Raw genomic sequence first — 18,096 nt, 5'->3', positions numbered from 1 at the left:
TGAATAACTTAAAAATCTTAGCTCACATAGCTTTAAAACTGTTTGCTCAACGGGGATATTGAATTCTATAAGATAAAGCCATAAATACGTATATCTGAGTTTCCTATCAAAAGTTACAGCTGTCTTCATGAAGTTGTAAACCCTTTATTTCGCCGAGACAGTGCGTTTCTGACTTTTACATGCATTTGAATGGAGTTCTCGCACGAAACAAAGTATAGGCTTTCATTTTTTCAATAACTGGAAGCTCTTGGCTCAAACAGCTGCAAAACCTGTTTCCCCAGCACGGAGATGCTGAATTGTATAAGGCAAAGCCATATTGATGTGTGTCTGAGCCTTCTATCAAAAGTTACAGGTAACTTCAAGCTGTACAAAAACACTTTATTTCGCCGAGACCGTGCGTTTCTGACTATTACATGCATTTGAATGGAGTTCTCGCACGAAACAAAGTATAGGTTTTCATCTTGTGAATAACTTGAAAATCTTAGCTCACATAGCTTTAAAACTGTTTGCTCAACACGGGGATATTGAATTCGATCAGATAAAGCCATAAATACGCATATCTGAGTCTCCTATCAAAAGTTAGAGCTGTCTTCATGAAGTTGTAAACGCTTTATTTCGCCAAGACAGTGCGTTTCTGACTATTACATGCATTTGAATGGAGTTGTCGCACGAAACAAAGTATAGGTATTCATTTTGTGAATAACTTGAAAATCTTAGATCAAACAGCTGCAAAACCTGTTTGCTCAACACGGGGATATCGAACTTTATAAGATAAAGCCATAAATATGTTTATATGCGTCTTCTATCAAAAGTTACAGCTGTCTTGAATGAAAGCATTATAGCAGCTTACCTCGATCATGTGGTAGAACAAACACATGGGCCACCTACGTGTCCTTCTACGGCAGGAGTAGTTGCCACAAACCTGCAAAACAAAAAGAAATGATCAGGTGACATGAACAGATTTATACAGCCATAAGCAAGAGATTCTTTCTGCCTGTGGGCGTCAAACTGGACCCCCCCCCCCCCCCCCCTCCTTACTGTAACTATCAAAACTATCATAGTCTAAAACTATCATCTCATATCAAAACTATTATAATCACATTATCTGACTTTATCAGTTATAACAATGAGAAACGGTAAACAATTTGGCAAATAAATTACTTATAATTGTGCTTACCTGGTCCAAATGATCCACAGTCCCTTTGCATTTGTTATAATCCAGGATGATGTGGGGCTTTCTCTTCCCAGAGTCCTGGACTTGTAGCTCACGGTGCCTGGTGCTCAATAAGACAACCTTTTTTCTTTGCTTGGGGATGTAGGAAACCACAGCCTTGCCCCCCCCCCCCCCCCCCCCCCCCCCCCCCCCCCCCCCCCCCCCCCCTAGCGACCTGGACGGGAGAGACGATCATCGAATCTTACTGCCCGATTAATTTGCTCAAATCATTTTTTTTTTTGACATGGTAGCATGAAACAGAAGAGCCCTGTCTCCCCATTTCACAGGCTTGTTGTCGTTTCATGTTGAGACCTGTACAGGCCAGCCAGCATCACAAGCCCCATGTAAGCCTGCAACTCCTCATCTATGTCCTTCCAGTCTTTTACTGACCTGTTGCCCCTGCAGGTTGGTGAAATGCAGGATTAGCTGCATAATGTCCTCTGCAAAAAAAAGATGGAAAGTGCTCACAGGGCTGCTGATCCTATACGAATTGCATAATGGGTTGGTCCTGGGGTTAAAATGGGGGGAGGAAAAAATGGCAGGACCTCTTCGTGTGTGGGTTGCCACATGATTTCTCCATTTTTAGATCTCCACTGGCCATCCTCCAGTCTTGTCTCTTCCTCCTGCTCTTCTTCCTCCTTCTCCTTCTCCTCCTCCGCACATGAGCTGCAAAGCTCCTCGGTGCCTGGCAAAAATTCTTCTTCGCTGTCAGAAGTATCTCCACTGCTTGTGGAGAGTGCAAAACTGCAGCAACAGCCTCCTCTAAACTGAGTGCACGCTTCATTGTGTCTGTGCAGAAATGACCACTCAGACCAGGCTGCAAAGTATTCTCATAGACTTCAAAGGTGCACCTGAATAAACATGCTATACCATACATCCAATAAGAGAGAGGAGGCACACTCTTGATCAAGAAAAAACATAAGCGCACGCCTTTGATCTCTCTCCCCCCCCCCCCCCCCCCCTCTCTCTCTCTCTCACACACACACACACACACATGCACATACATACATACACAATACCATTTTATGGTGGTTAGCTGTTTTATTGTCATGCATTTTACAAGGTAAGATAACCATGTCCTGCATTCAAAACCACTGAAAATGTCTATGGTGGTGCTGTGCCTAATATTGTGCTGGTGTATGCTGGGTAATCGCACAGCTAGCGACTGGGTGACTTTATTCACCCGCTTCGGCTGTTGTCAGTCCATATCCCCTAGATATGGACCATCTCCTGCTAGATTGTTCAGAAGGTTGTTATCATCCATCCAGATGGAGGATCACTAACAGGAGCGTGGGAAGACTCCAGAATCCACTCTGGCTGCAATCCGGTGGATACAGGAGTGTGTACAGGTAAGACCGTTTAAACGGACAGCATTTATAGAATGACTATTAAAAGTCAGACCAGCGAGTGTCAATAATGTTAATGTGGTTATGTTAGTAATACACCGAGTGCTAATATAACAGCTTTAAGATGCATTTGTAGATGTTATTACGTGTTTTACCGTCTTTATGGTGCTAGCTTAAAGTTACGGTGTAAACGTTAGCTTATATTGGAGTAAAGCTGTTACTGTTTAAACGATGTTAGCACAGAAATATTAGCTTCTGTCATGACTGACGAAGTTACTAGTTAATAAAGTTTCCAGTAAAGTGTTTAATCGCAGCCACAGACTGACAGCAAATATCTCGATTAGCTTCAGTGCATCTGTAATAAATATGTGCAAGTTTCAGTGCTTCGTTTAAACTGTATGATACTTATACTGACCCAGGGTCAGTGTAAAATACAATCCTAGCTGTGTGAACAAAGCCTGGCTCCTTTAATCCTGCATGAAAAACCTCAGGATGCAGGCTATTATTACTCTTTCCTGCTGGCACACCTGTCACACCTGAGAGTCAGCTAGAAACTTACAGTGACGTGGACATCATGCAAAGACTGCCAGACTCTGTAATACTGCGAATGATCAGTGACTCAAGTTAACACTAAACTTTAAACGGTACCTCTGTGTCTCTGTGTGCTGAACATTTAGGATTGAGTCAGGCTGCATCTGTGTTAGTCCTCTGACAGACTGGTGACCTGTCCAGGTGTGCTCTACCTATGACTACTGGGACAGGCTCTAGCTCCTGTAATAGAAATTTTATGTTATTCTCATTTAAAGCATTTAAGTGCTTATGCATATGCTTAGTTGTGACACTGTTATAGACTGTTCAATGAAGGTTTCTAAAACTAGATGAACTTACTTCAGCAGTTTGAGAAAACAACTCCCTTTACAGGTGCTGATAACGTCAAGGGCACAAAACAGCATAACCATTGATCCGTTAGGTTTCATAGCGAGACACGTGAAGTGGCAGAGCTGACACGACTGAACTGTGATGTTTGATGTGTGTTTGCTCTCCTGTGCACAGTAATAAATAGCATGATCACAGCTCTTTCTGTGTTGCAGACTTTATTTAAAAAATTCCATGACATCTACTATAACTGAACCAACCTGGTGCTCTTCATTTATGGAGGCTGTTGAGTCTGAATGTTGGATGTTGTGTATCTCGTGTTCTCTGGGCTTTGTTGTCCTCAGTCTTTTTGCAGGATCAGAAAACAAAACCGGGAGGCGCGTAAATGTTTCTTCTCCATGATGTTTCTTCAAATGTTTCTTCTGGATGATGATATGACCGTGACACGGGATGCCACCTTTGGTCTTGTGACGAAGCAAAGCTCAGGAAGAAGTGTGATTAAATGGTACCCACATGTTGAGAAGGATGTACAGGGCACCTGCAGCCAAATCCAAGCTTCAGCTTAGTTGTAGTTGCAGAATGCTATAGGACTGAGACATCTAAGGCATCAAATGTTTGATTAAACGGATGAAAAAGAGAAGTTTTTTCCCTATAATTATCACTTCTTAAAATCTGTAGCAACTTCAAGTCTGTCAGCATGCTGAGCATGCTCAGAATGTGACAATATATTTTTGTTCAATATTTAATTTCTTTCAGTTGCAATTGTTAAATGAAAAAATATATATTCTTATAATTTAGCAAACGAATTTATAAAAAAAAAAATACATATATCTGTATTAGTTTTAGTAAATTAATTTGACACCTGTATTGAAAATACCATATTGTATTCATACAGAATCAGTATGGTATCATTGTTTGTCTGTTCACTGATTGTTGAAGCTAAGAGCTACTTTGATCTGTTTAGATCTAAAGTATCCAAAGTTGAGTTCTAATGTTTCTTCACCCCTGTGTGTGTGATATGTGATTTCCTACATGCTGGCAGAGCAGAGCAGCAGTTTGTGCTCACAGATGGTGACGGTGTGGAGAGACGGTGGTATTTCCTCAGAAGAACCAGCAGAGTCACAAAGGACACCAGTCCATCTCACCACCTTGACTTGCTGACTGATGTTCGTCTACACTGCACAGAGGAAATCAACTGACCGAGGTTTGTCCAGTGACGTGTTATGAAATGTATATTTGTTTTATGCTTACAGATATGTTTTTCTTGACAGAGGCTCTGCAGAGGTTAGACAAAGCAGAGAAAACATGTGCTTTACATTTTACTGTGATTTATTGAGATATTTGTTGCCTGATGTTCAGCAGGAATGGAGAAATAGAATCAAAGGGAGATGTTTTTCCTGTTTTTGTAATGATGTAAGTAAATCTTCAATATTATTTATTTGCTTGGTTATATTAGGAGCGTTTCTGAGTGAGGGGGAGAGGAGTCATCATCCAGGTAAAGTGACGTGGATCAGTGGATACACTTGTCTCCCCTTTAAAGGAGACGATCCAAGTCATCCTTAAATGTTAGCGCTTTCAAATACACAAACATTTTTAAAGGACAAAAATGAACATCCAACTTTGACTGTAATACAAAATAAATCTTTGCATGTGTGTTTTCAAACTCTCAGATGGGCAGTATATCAGTCTTGGACTGTCTAACCTGCCGGAGCAGCACTGAATGACCACCGCACGAGCATGTTCCTGCAACATTCAGCATCTGATCCTTCATCTGTGTGCTTCTGCTTTTGGTAAGTAGAGTTACCCAACTCCAGTAACTCTAAACACATGCCATCCATTTCTAACGGCCTGGTTACTTCCTGTCAGTTACTTTAGAAACCATGTGGTCACCTGACCTAACACTGTTTCTTCTTCTTCTCCTTAATGTTGAAGTGTCAAATGTCAAACAGCTGGAGAGGAAACTACACCAGTGTACTGGGATGTTTCAGCAACACGTGCCAGATGCTGTTCCTTCATGGTGACATCACCAGAGACAGTCCCGCCAACCTCAGGACCCATTGATTATGATGATCTGATCCATCAAACCCCCAGCAGGTGAACTTTATTCATGACATAACACCGCAACAATGTAAAAAATTAAACAGCAACAGTCTAAATGTAAAGTGCATTCTAAAGTCCTCTTCAATAAATTGTATGCAAAGAGTCATTCAGGTCACTACAGAACCCAGAGTCTTCATCATTAAATCTCTGGTTGCTTCAATTTTTCTATCCTATATCAGATATTTTAAAGGTTAGCTTAGGTAAAGTTCCATTCTCATGGTGAGGCAAAGTGCTTTATGTGTGTGTGTGCCCGTGTCATGAACGGCTATAAAAGGCCTATAATTAAAGAACAAAGCGGGGTTTGAGTTCGAGTTGCGGCAGACTGTCACTACTTGTAAATGGAACGCAGCCTTCCTACGGCGGACAGCTAATAACAGGAATCGGACGCGGTCCAGCCAAGTCCACAGCAACCACCATAGCAACCGCCTAGCATGACCTTAAAAACATATTCTGTCTTCATAACTATCAAAATCGTGAAATGATTTGCAAAGTGTGAAAGTGTTACAGCTGCAGAGAGCTATGGCGGTATCTATGGAAGCTGTTTACATAGCTAATAATATACGATGTAACCATGGAGACAGTCAGTCACTTGAGCTAGCGGTGCATGTTTACTACAGTGAATAAGGTGATTGAGTGCACAGCGTCCACACTCTGCAGGGAGTAAAGACATTACTTCAATATTGTTTTATATTGATATATATTAGCCTTCTGTTGACCATCACCTCAGGTTCACCATTACAGTTTCAGATTACAGATGCACACTGTCTAAACACATTCAAAAACTCATGTCTCAGAAATAAGCACAGCTGTTCATGTTTGTCATTAGAGTTTTATTTGTAAGAAAATTATGAACTTCATATTGTGCATTAAATAAAAGAACATTTCACAACTCTGAGTCAACAGAAACAGGTAACAGAAATGTCTCTAATGTGTACAGTGTAGTGTAAGCATTAAAAGATCATAAAGGAAAAACTAACATTTATGTGAAACTAATTGTAATAAAAAATGAGCAGGTGCTTTATAGATTTAAAAGAAAGAATCTGAAAACAACACTTTTTTGGTCTAAGTGATCAAAGTAGAAAACAGAACTGATGTTCAAGAACAAACCGTAGCTGCACTAATATTACACATCTCGATCGTTGTACTGAACAGACATGTTGCTTTTAAAACCACATGCAGTGTGTGACCATGACTGTTCACTGAGACCATGAACGCCACTTCGCTGAAGCATTCTTCTTCTTCTTCTTGCCATTAAATTGGAAGCAGAAGCAGCACGAGCTGATTTGATCTACTGAAAGGAAAAAGCAGAACATCTGAGTTGAAACCAGTCAGCTGAAATCATTAAGACAGGAACAAATTCAATGCAGTGTCTCAAGTGGCTTAGCCTGTTACAACTGTTGATACAAGCTAAATACGGTTAACACACAGTGTCAGGGAGCTCCAGTGTGGGAACTAGTGGCTTTAGGTTTGTAGTCATTTAACTTTCATCCATTCATTCGTTTAATTCAGGAGGAAGAAATGCCAGGTTGGTGCAGGCTGGTTACATGCATTTGGTCCCATGCTGTCTTTAATTAAATGACTTGGTTCATTTTATGGCTGGGCTGTATGTGGGGTTATATCATGTTATTTGGGCAGGAGTACCTGTCCCCTGTTAGACTTAGAAAGTTTCTCCATAAGTAGAGTTTCTAACTCTTCTAGCACATCTGTGGCTGACAGCTTTTTGGTGGCTCTTTTTACCCCACACTGGTTGTGAGTGTGTAAATAGCCCCACTAGTTATTTTGGGTTGCAGTTAACTAGGGAGGAAGGGGTGGGTATGCCATGATTAGGTGAATAACAATTATATGTGATACATAAATTTCACAATGCATGCATATATCTCTATCAATTAAACCTGGCCTGAGGGCTGCCATTTTTTACATTCAGTTATTTCTCTTAGAAATGTTGGAACTAAATAATGAATGTGTTACAGTTAAAGTGAAACACTGGTCAGTGTAAATGGCTCATTGGGACACAGAAACCTTTAAATTAAACCTGATATCTAGTGTCAAACAATATCAAAGCTGTAAAAGATGTTTACATTCAGAATTTATAAAACTATGATTGTAAATAAATTCAAACAAGTGAGCTTTTCTCTTTGTGCTGAATATCAACACTGTGGTTTCTTAGACTGTAAGCTGTACTTTAGTGCAACCAGTTGCAGAAGCTGCCACTCCAAATGTCTTTTGATAACAAGAAAAAAATACCTTTTCAGTACACGGCCTGAAGTTCTTCTCCGAAATCTTCTGCAATCGGCTTTGTCTGCTGGTTTGAAGACAATAAACCACAAAAAAGATGATTTAGTCACTTTGTCTGCGTCATGCAGCTCGAATGTGTCGTGTAACGATGTTGAATAGCCGTCGTTATCCCTCTGCTTTGAGCCTTTTATCAAAAGTTACAGCTAACTTCATGAAGTTGTACAAAAAGGCTTCATTTCGCCGAGACAGTGCGTTTCTGACTATTACATGCATTTGAATGGAGTTCTTGCACGAAACAAAGTATAAGTTTTCATTATGTGAATAACTTGTATTTTACACTGACCCTGGGTCAGTATCAACTTCATGAAGACAGCTGTAACTTTTGATAGAGGACTCACACACACACATATTTATGGCTTTGCCTTATAGAATTCAGCATCTCCGTGCTGAGGAAATAGGTTTTGCAGCTGTTTGAGCTAAGATTTTCAAGTTATTCACAAATTGAAAACCTATACTTTGTGTCGGGCGAGAACTCCATTCAAATGCATGTAATAGCGAGAAACGCACTAACGTGGTGAAATAAAGCGTTTTTCCATAAACTTCATAAAGACAGCTGTAAATTTTGAGAGAAGACTCACACACACATTGGGGGGATATTGAAGTCTATAAGATAAAGCCATGAATATGTTTGTCTGAGTCTTCTATCAAAAGTTACAGCAAGCTCTATGAAGTTGATGAGAAACGCGTTTCTCACTGTTACATGCATTTGAATTTAGTTCTTGCCCGACACAAAGTATAGGTTTTAATTTGTGAATAACTTGAAAATCTTAGCTCAAACAGCTGCAAAACCTATTTCCTGAGCACTGAGATGCTGAATTCTATAAGGCAAAGCCATAAATATGTGTGTGTGATTCTTCTATCAACAGTTACAGCTGTCTTCTTGAAGTTGATACTGACCCAGGGTCAGTGTAAAATACAATCCTAGCTGTGTGAACAAAGCTTGGCTCCTTTAATCCTGCATGACAAACCTCAGGATGCAGGTTATTATTACTCTTTCCTGCTGGCACACCTGAGAGTCAGCTAGAAACTTACAGTGACGTGGACATCATGCAAAGACTGCCAGACTCTGTAATACTGTGAATGATCAGTGACTCAAGTTAACACTAAACTTTAAACAGTACCTCTGTGTCTCTGTGTGCTGAACATTTAGGATTGAGTCTGCATTGACTTTATTTATTGAGACTTTAATGTGCTAAAAGCAGGTTGAAGACAGCTCAGAAACATTTGAAGATTAAAATTTAGCATTATGGCTGCTGGTGGTTTGTAAAGCCTATACTCAGCTGTAGTTTTTGTTACTAATTTATGTTTGTTGTTGTTTAACACAGATTTCAGAAGAGCAAATATGCTTAATAGTTTAACTAGATTTCATTTGTCAGTGTGGGACTGCTGAGTCACCTGAAGAACTCATTTCATTCATTCTCCACATGATGTTCATATACAGAAATGTTTCACAGGAACTGGTTCCTCCCAAACTGTGAACTAGTGTGTTTCCATAGATTATCTCTGTATGAATGTACTTTTAAATGAAGGCAAGTGTTTGTCCTTTTTTGTTCCTCAGTTACAGTACGTGATATCTTGATATCAGGCGGTCAACACTGGGGGAAGACAAGAAGCAGACGTACTTCCAAGAGGGAGCTGCAGTGAGGACACAGCCAGGTCACTGAGGTCAGAGGTCAGAATCTGAAACAGCTCAGGTTTATATTTTAGGGGTTATAAAAAATCAAAATGTATTTATGAAGAAACCTTTAAATAATAGTCATAATTATGATTATTATAAGAAATATCAAACATTTAAGTGGATTTTCTGTTACACATGTTGTATTAGCCCTGCAATAAACTGGCAGCCTGTCTTTGTCCTGTATCAGCTGGGATAGGCTTCATCCTCCCGCAACCCTGAATTGGATACATTGTATTCCAATTATGTAATCTGATCATTTACAAACTCAAGGTATCTAATCAAAATGTAAGTAATAATTATAAAATGGGAAAGCAGAAATAAGTGTGACATAAATGTAAATGTGTTAGCTGACATAGAGGACAGCTACATGTAGTCTGAAAAACCTTTGTTGTCAAGTTTGCAGGTATATCAGCACGAGACATTCTTACATAGAAGAGTCTGTTAAAGTCTCTAACTCAGCGAAGCATTATTGGTCCCGTCTGTTTGGATAAATATAGTAAGTTGATGTTTGTCCATTTATTGACACATTTTCTTAAGTGCTTATCCAGTTCAGGATCACAGTGGAGCTGCAGCTGGATATGTTCATTAAATAAACCTTACAAAAGTTAACAATAAACCTGCATCCATGTACGTTGTTGTCCACAGGATAAGAAAATCAAACTGGAACACTGTGGAACATGTTAATAAATGTTTGTGTGTTTATGCCTGTGTCTTTCACAGGAGGCGCTGGAAGGTTTCCCTAATAGTTCCTGGTGAATCAAAGCAGAACCATAAAGGTTGCTGGATTGCATGATGGCCTTACCCCTGAGCAGTCATCCTGTTAAAGGAGGAACCAGTTAGAAGCTGTTTTCAAAGTAGCTGAGCAGATTTCATCTCAAGTAAGCGATTAACTGTTTGTTCATCTGTTCTGCCACTTAAAGAGCATTTAAGGACGTCTTTTGAGTGTCCAGCTGAATTAATTCTACTGGCTCTCATGGTCATTTGTTATTATAGACATATTTTTCATGTTCATCCAGCTATTTAGTAAATTCTATCTATTTAGTAATATCCGTCAGCTATAAAATGTAATATAAATATAAAAAATATCTAAATATCTCCTGCACTTTATATTTTAATGATGTAAGTCTGTTATCGTGTTACATTAGCATTCCTCACATATCAATGAGATGCTGTACAGTACAATCCTACTGACGCAGCAGAGGGATAACGACGGCTATTCAACATCGTTACACGACACATTCGAGCTGCATGACACAGACAAAGTGACTAAATCATCTTTTTTATGGTTTATTGTCTTCAAACCAGCAGACAAAGCCGATTGCAGAAGATTTCGGAGAAGAACTTCAGGCCGTGTACTGAAAAGGTATTTTTTTCTTGTTATCAAAAGACATTTGGAGTGGCAGCTTCTGCAACTGGTTGCACTAAAGTACAGCTTACAGTCTAAGAAACCACAGTGTTGATATTCAGCACAAAGAGAAAAGCTCACTTGTTTGAATTTATTTACAATCATAGTTTTATAAATTCTGAATGTAAACATCTTTTACAGCTTTGATATTGTTTGACACTAGATATCAGGTTTAATTTAAAGGTTTCTGTGTCCCAATGAGCCATTTACACTGACCAGTGTTTCACTTTAACTGTAACACATTCATTATTTAGTTCCAACATTTCTAAGAGAAATAACTGAATGTAAAAAATGGCAGCCCTCAGGCCAGGTTTAATTGATAGAGATATATGCATGCATTGTGAAATTTATGTATCACATATAATTGTTATTCACCTAATCATGGCATACCCACCCCTTCCTCCCTAGTTAACTGCAACCCAAAATAACTAGTGGGGCTATTTACACACTCACAACCAGTGTGGGGTAAAAAGAGCCACCAAAAAGCTGTCAGCCACAGATGTGCTAGAAGAGTTAGAAACTCTACTTATGGAGAAACTTTCTAAGTCTAACAGGGGACAGGTACTCCTGCCCAAATAACATGATATAACCCCACATACAGCCCAGCCATAAAATGAACCAAGTCATTTAATTAAAGACAGCATGGGACCAAATGCATGTAACCAGCCTGCACCAACCTGGCATTTCTTCCTCCTGAATTAAATGAATGAATGGATGAAAGTTAAATGACTACAAACCTAAAGCCACTAGTTCCCACACTGGAGCTCCCTGACACTGTGTGTTAACCGTATTTAGCTTGTATCAACAGTTGTAACAGGCTAAGCCACTTGAGACACTGCATTGAATTTGTTCCTGTCTTAATGATTTCAGCTGACTGGTTTCAACTCAGATGTTCTGCTTTTTCCTTTCAGTAGATCAAATCAGCTCGTGCTGCTTCTGCTTCCAATTTAATGGCAAGAAGAAGAAGAAGAATGCTTCAGCGAAGTGGCGTTCATGGTCTCAGTGAACAGTCATGGTCACACACTGCATGTGGTTTTAAAAGCAACATGTCTGTTCAGTACAACGATCGAGATGTGTAATATTAGTGCAGCTACGGTTTGTTCTTGAACATCAGTTCTGTTTTCTACTTTGATCACTTAGACCAAAAAAGTGTTGTTTTCAGATTCTTTCTTTTAAATCTATAAAGCACCTGCTCATTTTTTATTACAATTAGTTTCACATAAATGTTAGTTTTTCCTTTATGATCTTTTAATGCTTACACTACACTGTACACATTAGAGACATTTCTGTTACCTGTTTCTGTTGACTCAGAGTTGTGAAATGTTCTTTTATTTAATGCACAATATGAAGTTCATAATTTTCTTACAAATAAAACTCTAATGACAAACATGAACAGCTGTGCTTATTTCTGAGACATGAGTTTTTGAATGTGTTTAGACAGTGTGCATCTGTAATCTGAAACTGTAATGGTGAACCTGAGGTGATGGTCAACAGAAGGCTAATATATATCAATATAAAACAATATTGAAGTAATGTCTTTACCCCCTGCAGAGTGTGGACGCTGTGCACTCAATCACCTTATTCACTGTAGTAAACATGCACCGCTAGCTCAAGTGACTGACTGTCTCCATGGTTACATCGTATATTATTAGCTATGTAAACAGCTTCCATAGATACCGCCATAGCTCTCTGCAGCTGTAACACTTTCACACTTTGCAAATCATTTCACGATTTTGATAGTTATGAAGACAGAATATGTTTTTAAGGTCATGCTAGGCGGTTGCTATGGTGGTTGCTGTGGACTTGGCTGGACCGCGTCCGATTCCTGTTATTAGCTGTCCGCCGTAGGAAGGCTGCGTTCCATTTACAAGTAGTGACAGTCTGCCGCAACTCGAACTCAAACCCCGCTTTGTTCTTTAATTATAGGCCTTTTATAGCCGTTCATGACACGGGCACACACACACATAAAGCACTTTGCCTCACCATGAGAATGAAACTTTACCTAAGATAACCTTTAAAATATCTGATATAGGATAGAAAAATGAAGCGACCAGAGATTTAATGATGAAGACTCTAAAACCCACTGTCTTGACAAAATAAAGCGTTTTTGAACAACTTCATATAAATCGCTGTAACTTTTGATAGAAGACTCAGACAAACATGTTTATGGCTTTATCTTATAGAACTCAATATCCCCGTGCTGGGCAAACAGAACAGGTTTTGCAGCCGTTTGAGCTAAGATTTTAAAATTATTCACATAATGAAAACCTATACTTTGTTTCAGGCGAGTTTCCCATTCAAATGCATGTAACAGTGAGAAACGCATTGTCTTGGCGAAATAAAGCGTTTTTGAACAACTTCATATAAATCGCTGTAACTTTTGATAGAAGACTCAGACAAACATGTTTATGGCTTTATCTTATAGAACTCAATATCCCCGTGCTGGGCAAACAGGTTTTGCAGCCGTTTGAGCTAAGATTTTAAAATTATTCACATAATGAAAACCTATACTTTGTTTCAGGCGAGTTTCCCATTCAAATGCATGTAACAGTGAGAAACAGACTGTCTTGGCGAAATAAAGCGTTTTTGAACAACTTCATATAAATCGCTGTAACTTTTGATAGAAGACTCAGACAAACATGTTTATGGCTTTATCTTATAGAACTCAATATCCCCGTGCTGGGCAAACAGAACAGGTTTTGCAGCCGTTTGAGCTAAGATTTTAAAATTATTCACATAATGAAAACCTATACTTTGTCTGAGGCGAGTTTCCCATTCAAATGCATGTAACAGTGAGAAACGCATTGTCTTGGCGAAAGAAAGAGGTTTTGCAGCCGTTTGAGCTAAGATTTTAAAATTATTCACATAATGAAAACCTATACTTTGTCTGGGGCGAGTTTCCCATTCAAATGCATGTAACAGTGAGAAACGCATTGTCTTGGCGAAAGAAAGCGTTTTTGAACAACTTCATATAAATCGCTGTAACTTTTGATAGAAGACTCAGACAAACATGTTCATGGCTTTATCTTATAAAACTCAATATCTCAGTGCTGGGCAAACAGGTTTTGCAGCCGTTTGAGCTAGGATTTTAAAATTATTCACATAATGAAAACCTATACTTTTTTTCAGGCGAGTTTCCCATTCAAATGCATGTAACAGTGAGAAACGCATTGTCTTGGCGAAAGAAAGCGTTTTTGAACAACTTCATATAAATCGCTGTAACTTTTGATAGAAGACTCAGACACACATGTTTATGGCTTTATCTTATAAAACTCAATATCTCCGTGCTGGGCAAACAGGTTTTGCAGCCGTTTGAGCTAAGATTTTAAAATTATTCACATAATGAAAACCTATACTTTGTCTCGGGTGAGTTTCCCATTCAAATGCATGTAACAGTGAGAAACACACTGTCTTGGCGAAATAAAGCGTTTTTCAACAACTTCATATAAATCGCTGTAACTTTTGATAGAGGACTCAGAAACACATGTTTATGGCTTTATCTTATAAAACTCAATATCTCCGTGCTGGGCAAACAGGTTTTGCAGCTGTTTGAGCTAAGATTTTAAAATTATTCACATAATGAAAACCTATACTTTGTCTCGGGTGAGTTTCCCATTCAAATGCATGTAACCGTGAGAAACACACTGTCTTGGCGAAATAAAGCGTTTTTGAACAACTTCATATAAATCGCTGTAACTTTTGCTAGAAGACTCGGATACACATGTTTATGGCTTTATCTTATAGAACTCAAGGTCCCTGTGCTGGGCAAACAGGATTTGCAGCTGTTTGAGCTAAGATTTTCAAGTTATTCACATAATGAAAACCTATACTTTGGCTCGGGCGAGTTCCCCATTCAAATGCATGTAACAGTGAGAAACGCACTGTCTTGGCGAAAGAAAGCGTTTTTGTACAACTTCATATAAATAGCTATAACTTTTGATAGAAGACTCGGATACACATGTTTATGGCTTTATCTTATAGAACTGAAGGTCCCTGTGCTGGGAAAACAGGATTTGCAGCTGTTTGAGCTAAGATTTTAAAATTATTCACATAATGAAAACCTATACTTTGGCTCGGGCGAGTTCCCCATTCAAATGCATGTAACAGTGAGAAACGCACTGTCTTGGCGAAAGAAAGCGTTTTTGTACAACTTCATATAAATAGCTGTAACTTTTGATAGAAGACTCGGATACACATGTTTATGGCTTTTTCTTATAGAACTCAAGGTCCCCGTGCTGGGAAAACAGGATTTGCAGCTGTTTGAGCTAAGATTTTAAAATTATTCACATAATGAAAACCTATACTTTGGCTCGGGCGAGTTTCCCATTCAAATGCATGTAACAGTGAGAAACGCATTGTCTTGGCGAAAGAAAGCGTTTTTGAACAACTTCATATAAATCGCTGTAACTTTTGATAGAAGACTCAGACACACATGTTTATGGCTTTATCTTATAAAACTCAATATCTCCGTGCTGGGCAAACAGGTTTTGCAGCCGTTTGAGCTAAGATTTTAAAATTATTCACATAATGAAAACCTATACTTTTTTTCAGGCGAGTTTCCCATTCAAATGCATGTAACAGTGAGAAATGCACTGTCTTGGCGAAAGAAAGCGTTTTTGTACAACTTCATATAAATAGCTGTAACTTTTGCTAGAAGACTCGGATACACATGTTTATGGCTTTATCTTATAGAACTCAAGGTCCCTGTGCTGGGCAAACAGGATTTGCAGCTGTTTGAGCTAAGATTTTCAAGTTATACACATAATGAAAACCTATACTTTGTTTCGGTCGAGTTCCCCATTCAAATGCATGTAACAGTGAGAAACGCACTGTCTTGGCGAAAGAAAGCGTTTTTGTACAACTTCATATAAATAGCTGTAACTTTTGATAGAAGACTCGGATACACATGTTTATGGCTTTTTCTTATAGAACTCAAGGTCCCCGTGCTGGGAAAACAGGATTTGCAGCTGTTTGAGCTAAGATTTTAAAATTATTCACATAATGAAAACCTATACTTTGTCTCGGGCGAGTTTCCCATTCAAATGCATGTAACAGTGAGAAACGCATTGTCTTGGCGAAATAAAGCGTTTTTGAACAACTTCATATAAATCGCTGTAACTTTTGATAGAGGACTCAGAAACACATGTTTATGGCTTTATCTTATAGAACTCAATATCCCCGTGCTGGGCAAACAGAACAGGTTTTGCAGCCGTTTGAGCTAAGATTTTAAAATTATTCACATAATGAAAACCTATACTTTGTCTGAGGCGAGTTTCCCATTCAAATGCATGTAACAGTGAGAAACGCATTGTCTTGGCGAAAGAAAGAGGTTTTGCAGCCGTTTGAGCTAAGATTTTAAAATTATTCACATAATGAAAACCTATACTTTGTCTGGGGCGAGTTTCCCATTCAAATGCATGTAACAGTGAGAAACGCATTGTCTTGGCGAAAGAAAGCGTTTTTGAACAACTTCATATAAATCGCTGTAACTTTTGATAGAAGACTCAGACAAACATGTTCATGGCTTTATCTTATAAAACTCAATATCTCAGTGCTGGGCAAACAGGTTTTGCAGCCGTTTGAGCTAGGATTTTAAAATTATTCACATAATGAAAACCTATACTTTTTTTCAGGCGAGTTTCCCATTCAAATGCATGTAACAGTGAGAAACGCATTGTCTTGGCGAAAGAAAGCGTTTTTGAACAACTTCATATAAATCGCTGTAACTTTTGATAGAAGACTCAGACACACATGTTTATGGCTTTATCTTATAAAACTCAATATCTCCGTGCTGGGCAAACAGGTTTTGCAGCCGTTTGAGCTAAGATTTTAAAATTATTCACATAATGAAAACCTATACTTTGTCTCGGGTGAGTTTCCCATTCAAATGCATGTAACAGTGAGAAACACACTGTCTTGGCGAAATAAAGCGTTTTTCAACAACTTCATATAAATCGCTGTAACTTTTGATAGAGGACTCAGAAACACATGTTTATGGCTTTATCTTATAAAACTCAATATCTCCGTGCTGGGCAAACAGGTTTTGAAGCCATTTAAGCTAAGATTTTAAAATTATTCACATAATGAAAACCTATACTTTGGCTCGGGCGAGTTTCCCATTCAAATGCATGTAACAGTGAGAAACGCATTGTCTTGGCGAAAGAAAGCGTTTTTGAACAACTTCATATAAATCGCTGTAACTTTTGATAGAAGACTCAGACACACATGTTTATGGCTTTATCTTATAAAACTCAATATCTCCGTGCTGGGCAAACAGGTTTTGCAGCCGTTTGAGCTAAGATTTTAAAATTATTCACATAATGAAAACCTATACTTTGTCTCGGGTGAGTTTCCCATTCAAATGCATGTAACAGTGAGAAACGCATTGTCTTGGCGAAATAAAGCGTTTTTGAACAACTTCATATAAATCGCTGTAACTTTTGATAGAAGACTCAGACAAACATGTTTATGGCTTTATCTTATAGAACTCAATATCTCCGTGCTGGGCAAACAGGTTTTGCAGCCGTTTGAGCTAAGATTTTAAAATTATTCACATAATGAAAACCTATACTTTGTCTGAGGCGAGTTTCCCATTCAAATGCATGTAACCGTGAGAAACACACTGTCTTGGCGAAATAAAGCGTTTTTGAACAACTTCATATAAATCGCTGTAACTTTTGATAGAGGACTCAGACACACATGTTTATGGCTTTATCTTATAAAACTCAATATCTCCGTGCTGGGCAAACAGGTTTTGAAGCCATTTGAGCTAAGATTTTAAAATTATTCACATAATGAAAACCTATACTTTTTTTCAGACGAGTTCCCCATTCAAATGCATGTAACAGTGAGAAACGCACTGTCTTGGCGAAAGAAAGCGTTTTTGTACAACTTCATATAAATAGCTATAACTTTTGATAGAAGACTCGGATACACATGTTTATGGCTTTATCTTATAGAACTGAAGGTCCCTGTGCTGGGAAAACAGGATTTGCAGCTGTTTGAGCTAAGATTTTAAAATTATTCACATAATGAAAACCTATACTTTGGCTCGGGCGAGTTCCCCATTCAAATGCATGTAACAGTGAGAAACGCACTGTCTTGGCGAAAGAAAGCGTTTTTGTACAACTTCATATAAATAGCTGTAACTTTTGATAGAAGACTCGGATACACATGTTTATGG

The 18,096-nt window shown here is 38.6% G+C and overlaps 1 long non-coding RNA gene across 9 annotated transcripts; it reads left to right on the top strand.

Annotated features, from left to right (window-relative positions):
- Positions 1-2,204: 2,204 nt before the first annotated feature.
- On the top strand, positions 2,205-12,294 carry LOC146547611 (uncharacterized). 9 transcript variants are annotated; one of them, XR_014890806.1, is made up of 11 exons: positions 2,222-2,276; positions 2,482-2,562; positions 3,780-3,940; positions 4,478-4,639; positions 4,892-4,930; positions 5,106-5,225; positions 5,368-5,529; positions 9,389-9,502; positions 10,229-10,386; positions 10,814-10,871; positions 11,825-12,294. It is a non-coding gene; the product is annotated as an uncharacterized LOC146547611 (long non-coding RNA). The 9 variants fall into 9 exon arrangements; XR_014890805.1 differs by having other exon boundaries at positions 2,205-2,562; XR_014890804.1 differs by having other exon boundaries at positions 2,211-2,276; positions 2,482-3,940.
- The last annotated feature ends 5,802 nt before the right edge of the window (positions 12,295-18,096 follow it).

This window comes from Mchenga conophoros, linkage group LG23, assembly GCF_057382185.1.
Source record: "Mchenga conophoros isolate Kocher_MC1m ecotype Shallow Benthic linkage group LG23, M_conophoros_male_GT1.1, whole genome shotgun sequence".
Lineage (NCBI taxonomy): Eukaryota > Metazoa > Chordata > Actinopteri > Cichliformes > Cichlidae > Mchenga > Mchenga conophoros.
Note: the sequence above shows the minus strand (reverse complement) of the source record. Positions and strands in the feature narration are given on the sequence as shown.